This window comes from Callorhinus ursinus, unplaced genomic scaffold (assembly GCF_003265705.2).
Source record: "Callorhinus ursinus isolate GAN/ISIS: 27379988/994484 unplaced genomic scaffold, GSC_fseal_2.0 scaffold11, whole genome shotgun sequence".
Taxonomy (NCBI): domain Eukaryota; kingdom Metazoa; phylum Chordata; class Mammalia; order Carnivora; family Otariidae; genus Callorhinus; species Callorhinus ursinus.
In genome coordinates this window covers 19947108-19956997 of record NW_027397073.1, presented here as the reverse complement: position 1 = coordinate 19956997, position 9890 = coordinate 19947108, and the positions used below count along the sequence as shown (strand labels likewise).

Genomic DNA, 9890 nt, shown 5'->3' with positions numbered 1-9890 from the left:
TATGAGTTTAGTGATTTTTTTTTTAAATTTCCTGACTTGATCAAGGGCTGGAGCATAAGTCTTGAGCTTTCTTCCAATGAGTTATCTTGAATGTTTCCCATAGAGTATTTGCTTTTGGATGGAATAATTTTCTAATCCGCCATGGTCTACTTCAGCCCATATTTTTAGGTGCCACCCCTTAGGTTTTTAACTTTGAACTTTAAATATAGCACACATGGAGAAAACTGTGCACATCCTAAGCTTACAGCTTGATGGATTTCTGCAAACTGAGCATGCCCATCCAAATAGCAGCTCAATTAAGTGCTCTAGTGGTGTCTAGTCATTGGCTCCAGTATGGTAAAATTATTTGTGCCTGTTTTAGGAGTTTATGTAAATGGAGTCATACTCTTTGTGCTTTTTGGTACCTGACTTCTTTTGCTTAACTGTATATTTTGTGAAACTCATTCATGTTGTGGCTCCTCTCCTTAAATTTTTTTTTTTAATATATTTATTTGTCAGAGAGAGAGAGAGAGAGAGAAAGCGTAGCAGGTGAAGCAGCAGGCAGAGGGAGAAGCAGGCTCCCTGCTGAGCAAGGAGCTTGATGTGGGACTCGATCCCAGGATCCCGGGATCATGACCTAAGCCGAAGGCAGACGCTCAACTGACTAAGCCACCCAGGTGTCTCATCCTCTCCTTAATTTTTATGCTTCCTAATGTTTTCTTTCCTTTCTCTTCAGATAAACCCTTGGTTTTGATGTGTCACCTCCTTGATTCAGTGTTGACAGTCATGACATGTACATAGTAAGTCAATCCTCACGGTGGCCTTTGATGGCTGAGGCTGTCCCTGCTCTTTCAGCTCTATATGGTTATCTGGAATGTAACTGTGCTCCAAGCAGCCTAAAGGCTGTATATCTCTAACTCATTAATCTGTGCCCGCTAGCTTATAGTTTGACTAATGGTAACCTCTTTGAGATTTCAGCAGAACACTGACCCTGGGGAAACAAGGAACCAGGGGTTCCCAGAAGATCAAACTTGACCATGCTAGAAAATAGCCAACGCTGACACCAGCTTGTGTGCTTGAGATCATGTGGAGAATGCTTCCCCTGCACATTGACCCTCCCCAGCTCCTTGGCCTCCCCCTGAAAAAACTCCTGCTTGCTCAGGGACTTTGGAGATGATCTTTGGACATTAGTCTACCATCTTCCCAGGTTGCTGACTTCCTGAATTAAGCAACCTTTCCTTTCCAACCAACACTTGTCTCTCTGAATATTGCCTTTGGATCCAAAAGCAGACGAATTTGGGTTTCAGTAACAGGAAGAACCCAGAGCTAAGAAGAGAGGAAGACAGAGAAAGTTCAGTGAACTTTGCCCTGCAGCATCTTTTCCTTTAACATTCTTCTCCTCTCTCCAACCCGGTCCAGTTCTTCAGGTAGTGGGAGTGTGGTAGATGCCCATTACACCAGCTGGGTTAGATTTTATGGCAATGCTTTTTCAAACAGGACTCACTTTCCTCTCTAATTAGGGAGGGAGCAGTGGAAGGATGTGGTCTAGGAACAGATTATCAGCTTTCATAAAGGAATGGCTTGTTTGGTAATTTGTTCATGATTTTTTTCCCTCTTCTGATGAGCTTGCCCATGAGAAATGAAATGATATTTATAAAATATATAAATAACTTTAACTTTTTTTTTGAGGGAGAGATTTAAATTGCATAAGCACACAACTTAGATGAAACAACGCAAGGGCTTTGATTCATTCAAGTTTGGGCAATTGATTTTTTAAAGATTTTTTTTCCAGGTCCCTTTGCAGAATGAAATTTATAATAGTAGCTCTGTAATTTTGTAGGTTATCTTTTTACTAAGTACTAGTCAAATTCATTCATCTTCCTGTACCCTGCAGAGATAAAGCCAACAGCTGAGTTTGTCAACTTCAAACGCTAATGCAGTATCAAGAAAATCAATAGGATGTCTCACCACTCTTGCAACTTATTTTTCTGGCCTCAACGGCAGAGAATATTCCCTGGAAAGAAGTCAACTCAGATTTTTAAGTTACAGCAAAAGTGGTTATAAGCCATAGTATTTACAAGATAATTTTGCATCTCTTCTGGTACTTCTTTATATATGACAGTCAATATTTGCCACACTGTGAGAAATTTAGGAGGAAGCAGAGTAATTAATGGTGGCTGTGATTTTAAATGCCAAGGGAGATACAGACACTCCTGTAACTCTGTAGTAACCGCAGGAAGGGGAGGCCGGGTGGTGTAATATGGTGCGAGGATTGGAGAATCCTTTTGGCAGGTCCCCTCTTCACATTCAGTGACACTGGCTGACTGTTTGGAAAAACCCCTCCAGAGACAATAGCTCATTTAGAAAGGTCCCTTGGGGCATGAGAAACATTTTGACTTGCAGCATGAAATGTTGAAAATTCTCTATATGCAGGCACTAATAATTCCCCAAATACCACACATAAAGGTCAAATGGATTAGAAAATCCATTCTTTGAAGCCTTAAGAGGCAAAATATTGGTGAGAAATTTTAATTATTTTGGGACAGATGCTGGTAAGGGCAGCTTAATCGGAATGATGGGTTAGATGAAAGGCTGGGCCTCCAACCATCAATGATACATCCACAATAGGAAATTCATATGAACTTGAATTACTATCTGAAGCCTTTCCCCAAAGTGCCTTTGTTTAAAGGAAAGAAAAACCTCATTCATTAAATGTCACGGGCCAGATTACTCTGTCACCTGCTATGGCATCTCCATAACCACCTGGAATGCCATAAGACTTGTTACTATGTTTTAGAGAATTCCTGCTTATGGTGATCCCACTTCCTTCACCAAAGGCCGCTTATGTGCTGCTGTACTCCTTGCCTTCCAGATCCTCACCAATGCTTGACCTCACCTTACCCTGGTGTGCAGGAAGGCTGTAAGAGAAAAAGACACCCTCAGAGCTGGGAAGGTACATTTCGATCAGCTAGTCCAGGCAGTCCAAGCTGTGTTCCTACAGCACTATAAGCAACCTCCATAAAATTGGGGCTTGGAGAGGAGCAAGCCAAACTGGGGGTGCTCAGTGCCTCTACCAGCCTTCACACTGCCCTGCTTCAAACAAAACAGAAAAGGGTTTGAAACTCAATGACCTAGTCCAATCCCTGTCCTTTCCAGATAAGGAAATTGAGGCCCAAAGAGCTGACTCTCTAAATCCAAAGTGCACAAGAGCGGTGGGCATAAAATTGCTCTAGAAACAGATGATTTCTGGGAATCAGAAGCCCAGCTCTCACTTGTGGAGCAGGGCGTTAAAGGGCAACCTAACTTTTTTTTTTTAAACTTTTTATTTATTTATTCATGAGAGACAGAGAGAGAGAGAGAGGCAGAGGGAGAAGCTGGCTCCCAAGGAGCAGGGAGCCCGACGTGGGACTCGATCCCAGGACCCTGGGATCATGACCTGAGCCGAAGGCAGACGCTTAACCATCTGAGGCACCCAGGCGCCCAGGGCAACCTAACTTTTAAAGCTTTGGTTTCATTGAGAGATTTTGATCTTCCCAGCGATGTGCTTGATACCTTCTTTTGATTCTCTACGTTTTTGGAACACAGCCTTGGAGTGTTGAGCAGGTTGTTTCCGGAAGAAATTCAATGGCAACTTTCAGCTAGTACTTCTCATGCCAGTGTGAGGCCAAGCACAAGGTATTATGGTACTATGGTGAAGACTGTTTCTTGACTTTAGGCTCATCTTTAAAGTTTTTTTTTTTTTTAAGATTTTATTTATTTATTTGACAGAGAGAGCACAAGCAGGGGGAGCAGCAGAGGGACAGAGAGAAGCAGGCCCCCTGCTGAGCAGGGAGCCCCACTCAGGGCTTGATCCCAGGATCTGGGGATTATGACCCCCTCCGAAGGCAGAGGCTCAACTGACTGAGGCACCCAGGCACCCCTAGGCTTACACTTATTTATTTATTTATTTATAAATGTTTTATTTATTTATTTATGAGAGTCAGAGAGAGAGAGAGAGAGAGAGAGAGAGAGAGAGAGAGAGAGGCAGAGGCAGAGGGAGAGGGAGAAGCAGGCTCCCTGCCTAGCAGGAAGCCCGATGCGGAACTCGATCCCAGGACCCTGGGATCATGACCTGAGCCGAAGGCAGAGGCTTAACCATCTGAGCCACCCAGGCGCCCCGACCCCTAGGCTTATCTTTAGTCCATAGCTCCCTTCCCACCTCACAGACAAGACGATGATGAAATGATAAACATGCCTAACCCATGCCTGGTGGTTCATGGATGACTTCTTCTTGACTCGTGACGGTGTTGGAGATCCTTGCTCTCACTCCTCCACCTGCCTAACCTCATCTCTCTCTTAGACCCTCCTGCCCCAACTCTGGACTCCTGTACACAACTGTCTACTTGACATTTCCACTTGCTTGTGTAATAAACGTCGCAGACTCAACATGACCAAAAGTGAATTTCTGATGGTCTCTCCCAAATCGATTCCACCTCAGCACTTTTCCTTACGGTTAATGGCAATCTTAACCTTCTGATTACTCTAGCCAAGACCTTCAGAGTCACCCTTGCCTCCTCTCTGTCTCATCCACTCTGCCAGCAAATCCTCGATCTGACCAGTTCTCACTACCTCCAGTGTTACCACCTTTGGTCTGAGCAACTATCATTTCTCTCCTGTCTTGCTTCAGGAGCTTCCTAACTTGGCTTTCTTTCTGCCTTTCCATCCCATTTCAGTCTATTAACAAAGTAGTCAGAGTGGATCTACCTCTTCCAACACACCCTTCCAATTGCCAGACCCCAGACACAGCCCTTCAAGCCACACCCTTCCAGTCACGCCCCCCCCCCGCCCCTTCATGCCTCCTCTTCCATGGTCACCCCTCCACGCCTCACCCCCTTACTCCTCTGGCCTTATCTCTACTACTTTTTCTCCTGGTCACTCCACTGCAGCCACATCAGCCTCCGGGCTGAGCCTCAAACTCCTTTGGCTTTGCTTCTGATTTGGGGCATTTGACTCTGCATGGATCACTCCAGCCAGATTTCTAACTCCCTCACATCTTCAGGATTTTGCCCAGATGTCACTTTCTCAATAGTCATTCTAGCTAACATGCGAAAACCCCACACCTATCTCTCCCCACCCATTCTCGCATACGGATACGCACGCGAGTATTTCTAAATGGGAAGACGCTGGAGGAAGCGCTCAGAACTCTCAGAACTCTCGCGAGAACTGTCGCCCGAACTGGGTGTCGGGAAAGGCCGTGGCTCCCTTCGCCCTGGCTTCCGGGCGGCCCGGGGCAGCGTGGGGACGTGAACCAGCCGCAGGAGTCATCAGAGCCCTGGCCGCCTTCCTCAAAGAGTTGGGGAAGCCGAAAGCCCCTGAGCGGGTGGACACTGTCAAGCTGGGGGGGTGGGTGGGGTGCATAAGGCGCGGGCTTCTGGTCGTAAGAACTGCTTCCGCGCGGAGCTGCGTGCCCAGAGCAGCACCTGTCCCTGCCGGGTGATGCCGGCATGGGCTCGGTGACCTGGGTCTGCGGGGGACGACAGCGACACTGCGTCTTGCCCAGCCACTTCAGCCCAGGCTCCAAGCCCTGGAGGGGCTGGAAATGGTGGAAAAGAACCAAGATGGGGGGCCGCAAACGGACATCTGAAGGACAGGGAGAGCCAGACGGGATCGCCGGACAGGTAATAGCGGCATTAGAACAAGCGATGTGGGATTAGTAGATTGCCTCATTGGGGAAGGGCGCAGAGAATAGCTGGCGTCATACTTAAATTTTTCCCAACTATTACCAAACCCACCATCCAGAAGGATTCTACTAATCTACGTTCTTACCACCAGTGTGTTCTTTACTCCAAACTCTTTGAAAACACGGCATTATCATGAAAAAAATTCTCTGCCAGTCCCATAGGCCAAGAATTATATATTATTGTTTTAGTTTATATCTTTAATTACTATTAAGTATGAACATCTTTTTACATCTTTATGGATAATTTGTGATTTTTACTTCAGTGAATTGTCCTTTGTCTATATTTTTAAATTGTCAAATTATAAAAGCTCTTTTTGAATTAGCCGTTTCTTAGTAATAAACCTTAGACCCGATTTACTTTTTGCTTTTTTTTTTTAAGATTTTATTTATTTGAGAGAGAGAAAGAGGGTGAGAGAGAGCATGAGCTGGGGGAAGGACAGAGGGACAAGCAGACTCCCACTGAGCGAGGAGCCTTTTGCCAGCTGGATCCCAGGACCCTGAGATTATGATCTGAGCCGGAGTCAGATGCTTAACCGACTGAACCACCCAGGAGCCCCAACTTTTTATGTTATTTTTTGGTGTTTTGCTGGTCATGAAAGTTTTAAATGTTTAGTCAACTATGTCAACCTTTTCTTTTATGAGATAGAATTTGTTGTCTTGCTTAGAAAAGTGTCTCTCACCCCTTCTCAATGAATATTTATCCATATTTTCTTCTAAGTTTTCTATGATTTTTATCATTACATTGAAATGTTTCTGTAATCTGGAGTTCATTCGGGTTTAATATGTGGTAGCTTGCAAAAATGGCTGCAGTTCTCCACCCTTCTCAGCAGGTACCCCTCTCTATAATGGGGTATTGCAGTTCTGCCCAGGAGGAGGTGGAATCCGTTTCCCAACCTCTTCAGTCTTGTGACTCTCTGTGACCAATCGAACGGAGCGGGAGTGACCATGTGCCAGTTCCAAGACTGGACCTTAAGAGACGTTTCATGCTTCTGCTTGCTCTGTCAGCCACCCTGTGAGTAAGCCTGTGGGGTGAGGAGATGCATGTGGTCCTTTGCTTTCCATCACTCAAGCTGACAGCAGGCTGACTTCAGAGATGTAAGTGAGGTTCTTTTAGACCAGTTGGTCCCTAGCTAGGGTAACAGCAGAGTGGTAGCTGACAGCAACAGACATATGCATGAGCCCAGCCAAGACCAGAAGAGCTCCTTTTCTGAGTGCAGCCCGAGCTGCTGACCCACGGAAAAGTGGACTAGATACACTGTTGTTTTTAAAGCCCCAAAGGTTTGGAGCTTTCCTTGTTAGGTAGCAAAAGGTAACTGATGCATGAGAAGGGAATCTCATTTTATTTATCCAGAGGTTAGCATGTGGTCTAACGTCGTCACTGAATAGTTCATCTGTCCTTCACTGATTTGAAATGTCACTTTTATTCCAAATATATTGTCTTGGTTCTGCCTCCACGTTCTCCATTATATTCTATTGATTAGGCTGTCCTTTGTGTAATAGCCTTGCTCAGTGTGTTTAAATATCTCGAAGGATAGGTCTCACTTGGTTACTCTTTTTTCCTACAATTTTTAGCTATTGTTGTATTTTTATTCTTCCAGATGAACTTGGTATTATTTTTCCATATTCCGAATAAAATATGTTGGGCTTCTGATTGGAGTGGTATTAAACATATAACTTGAAAAGTATTGACATTCAGAAGATACTGAACTGCCTTATGTAGAAACACAATATTTTGAATCATTTAAGTCATATATATTTCAGAAGAATTTTCCTCATGTAGCTTTCTCACATTTTGCTTTAAGTTGGTGTTTTTTATATTTTTAATTTTATATTAAATATAGGTTATTTTTTCATTATATTTTTTCTTTGATTATTTTTGATATTTAGGAAAACTGTTGATCTTGATGTATTAATTTTGTAACTGGCCACCTTCCTGAACTCCAGTTATTTGAAAAAAAATGTTTAAAGTTGGGTTTTTCAGCTATACAAATCATATTGCAAATAATATTTTTTCTGCTTTCCAATATTTTACCCTCTGTTTTGTATTTGAAGCTTATTAGACATCACAGAATAATGTTAGAGAATAGTGGTGACAGGGTCACCCTTTCCTGAGTCTTGTTTGTATTGTTGTCTTTAAATAAGACAGTACCTCTTGATGTCGGAGCTGCTGCCACCGAGTCCGGATTCAACCTCGTGCGCCGCTGACGCCCGCCCGCCCGACGTGCACTCCCGATTCCTTTTGGTTCTAAGTCCAAAATGGCAATTCTCAAAGATCCGCTGATTCAGAATCTTCTTAAGGAAGAACATACCCCCCAGAATAAGATCACAGTTGTTGGGGTTGGTGCTGTTGGCATGGCTTGTGCCATCAGTATCTTAATGAAGGACTTGGCAGATGAACTTGCTCTTGTTGATGTCATGGAAGACAAACTGAAGGGAGAGATGATGGATCTCCAGCACGACAGCCTTTTCCTTAGAACACCAAAAATTGTCTCTGGCAAAGATTATAATGTGACTGCAAACTCCAAGCTGGTTATTATCACAGCTGGGGCACGTGAGCAAGAGGGAGAAAGCCGTCTTAATTTGGTCCAGCGTAACGTGAACATCTTTAAGTTTGTCATTCCTAATATCGTAAAATATAGCCCAAACTGCAGGTTGCTTGTCGTTTCCAATCCAGTGGATATCTTGACCTATGTGGCTTGGAAGATAAATGGCCTTCCCAAAAACCGTGTTATTGGAAGTAGTTGCAATCTGGATTCAGCCTGGTTCCGTTACCTAATGGGGGAAAGACTGGGAGTTCACCCATTAAGCTGTCACGGGTGGGTCCTTGGGGAGCATGGAGACTCCAGGGTGCCTGTATGAAGTGGAGTGAACGTTGCTGGTGTCTCTCTGAAGAATCTGCACCCTGACTTAGGCACTGATGCAGATAAGGAACAGTGGAAAGAGGTTCACAAACAGGTGGTTGACAGTGCCTATGAGGTGATCAAACTGAAAGGCTACACCTCCTGGGCCGTTGGACTGTCTGTGGCAGATCTGGCCGAAAGTATAATGAAGAATCCTAGGCGGGTGCATCCAATTTCCACCATGATTAAGGGTCTCTATGGAATTAAAGATGATGTCTTCCTTAGTGTCCCTTGCATCTTGGGACAGAATGGAATTTCAGATGTTGTGAAGGTGACTCTGACTTCTGAGGAGGAGGCCCGTTTGAAGAAGAGTGCAAATACACTTTGGGGGATCCAAAAGGAGCTGCAGTTTTAAAGTTTTCTAATGTACCACTTCACTGTCTAGACTATAGCAGGATTTTAGTTGGAGGTTGTGTATATTGTCCTTATTATCTGATCTGTTACTCAAGTAATATTAAAATGGCCTAAGAAAAAACGTCAGTTTCCTAAAGTTCCAAATAGGAATGGTTCACCAAACCCTGCAGCTGTATCCTGGTACTGGATGATACCTGTCTTTGTAGCCCTAAATTGGTTAACGTAAGTTAGCCCCACCGTCTCAGAGGCTCCACTGCCAGAGCTGTGGTTGCTCTGCACATCAGATGTGTGTTTACTGTGTGTTCTGTCACTTCGGGTTCCTTCTCCCAACACCCGACATGCCTAGTCCATCTTTTCCAGTCAGTCACATTCTGGGATCCAATGTATAAATTCAATATTGCGTGTATTGTGCATAACTGTCCTAAAGGATCTTACTTTGTGTACCATGTATGTCAGAATATAGTGTACATGGCCATATAACGTAAAAAGACAATGCAGCCAACTAAGTGTCATACCAACTAAAATACCAAATAAATTTTGAATGGTGAAAAAAAAAAAAGACAGTACCTCTTTTGAGGGCAGAGTCCATGTTTGGTCTTTTATTCTTTCTCCCTTGATTTTCAGCACAGTGCCTTGCTTATTTATATGTGACGATAAACACATATTTAGTAATGCAAGGATCACACACTTACTGCTGACCTTCCCTGTGTCAGACATTGTACTAGGTAAGGGGTGTGTGAAGATTAAGAGGAGGTTCCCTAGCTTCAGGTCTCTTTTAGTCCATTTTTATTGTATGGGTTTTGGAATTAGATAGAACCAGGGCCAAACCCTGGCTTTGTGTCTTATCAGTGGTGGGACTTTAAAAAAAATGTATGTCACCTTTCTAAATTTCATTTTCTCTCCCTGAAAATCTGGAAGTTAATAGTAATGCTCCCATG

General features: G+C 43.9%; 1 pseudogene; it reads left to right on the top strand.

The window, feature by feature from the left end:
- Nucleotides 1-7939: 7939 nt before the first annotated feature.
- On the top strand, nucleotides 7940-9072 carry LOC112835279 (L-lactate dehydrogenase A chain pseudogene; annotated as a pseudogene).
- Nucleotides 9073-9890: the final 818 nt, after the last annotated feature.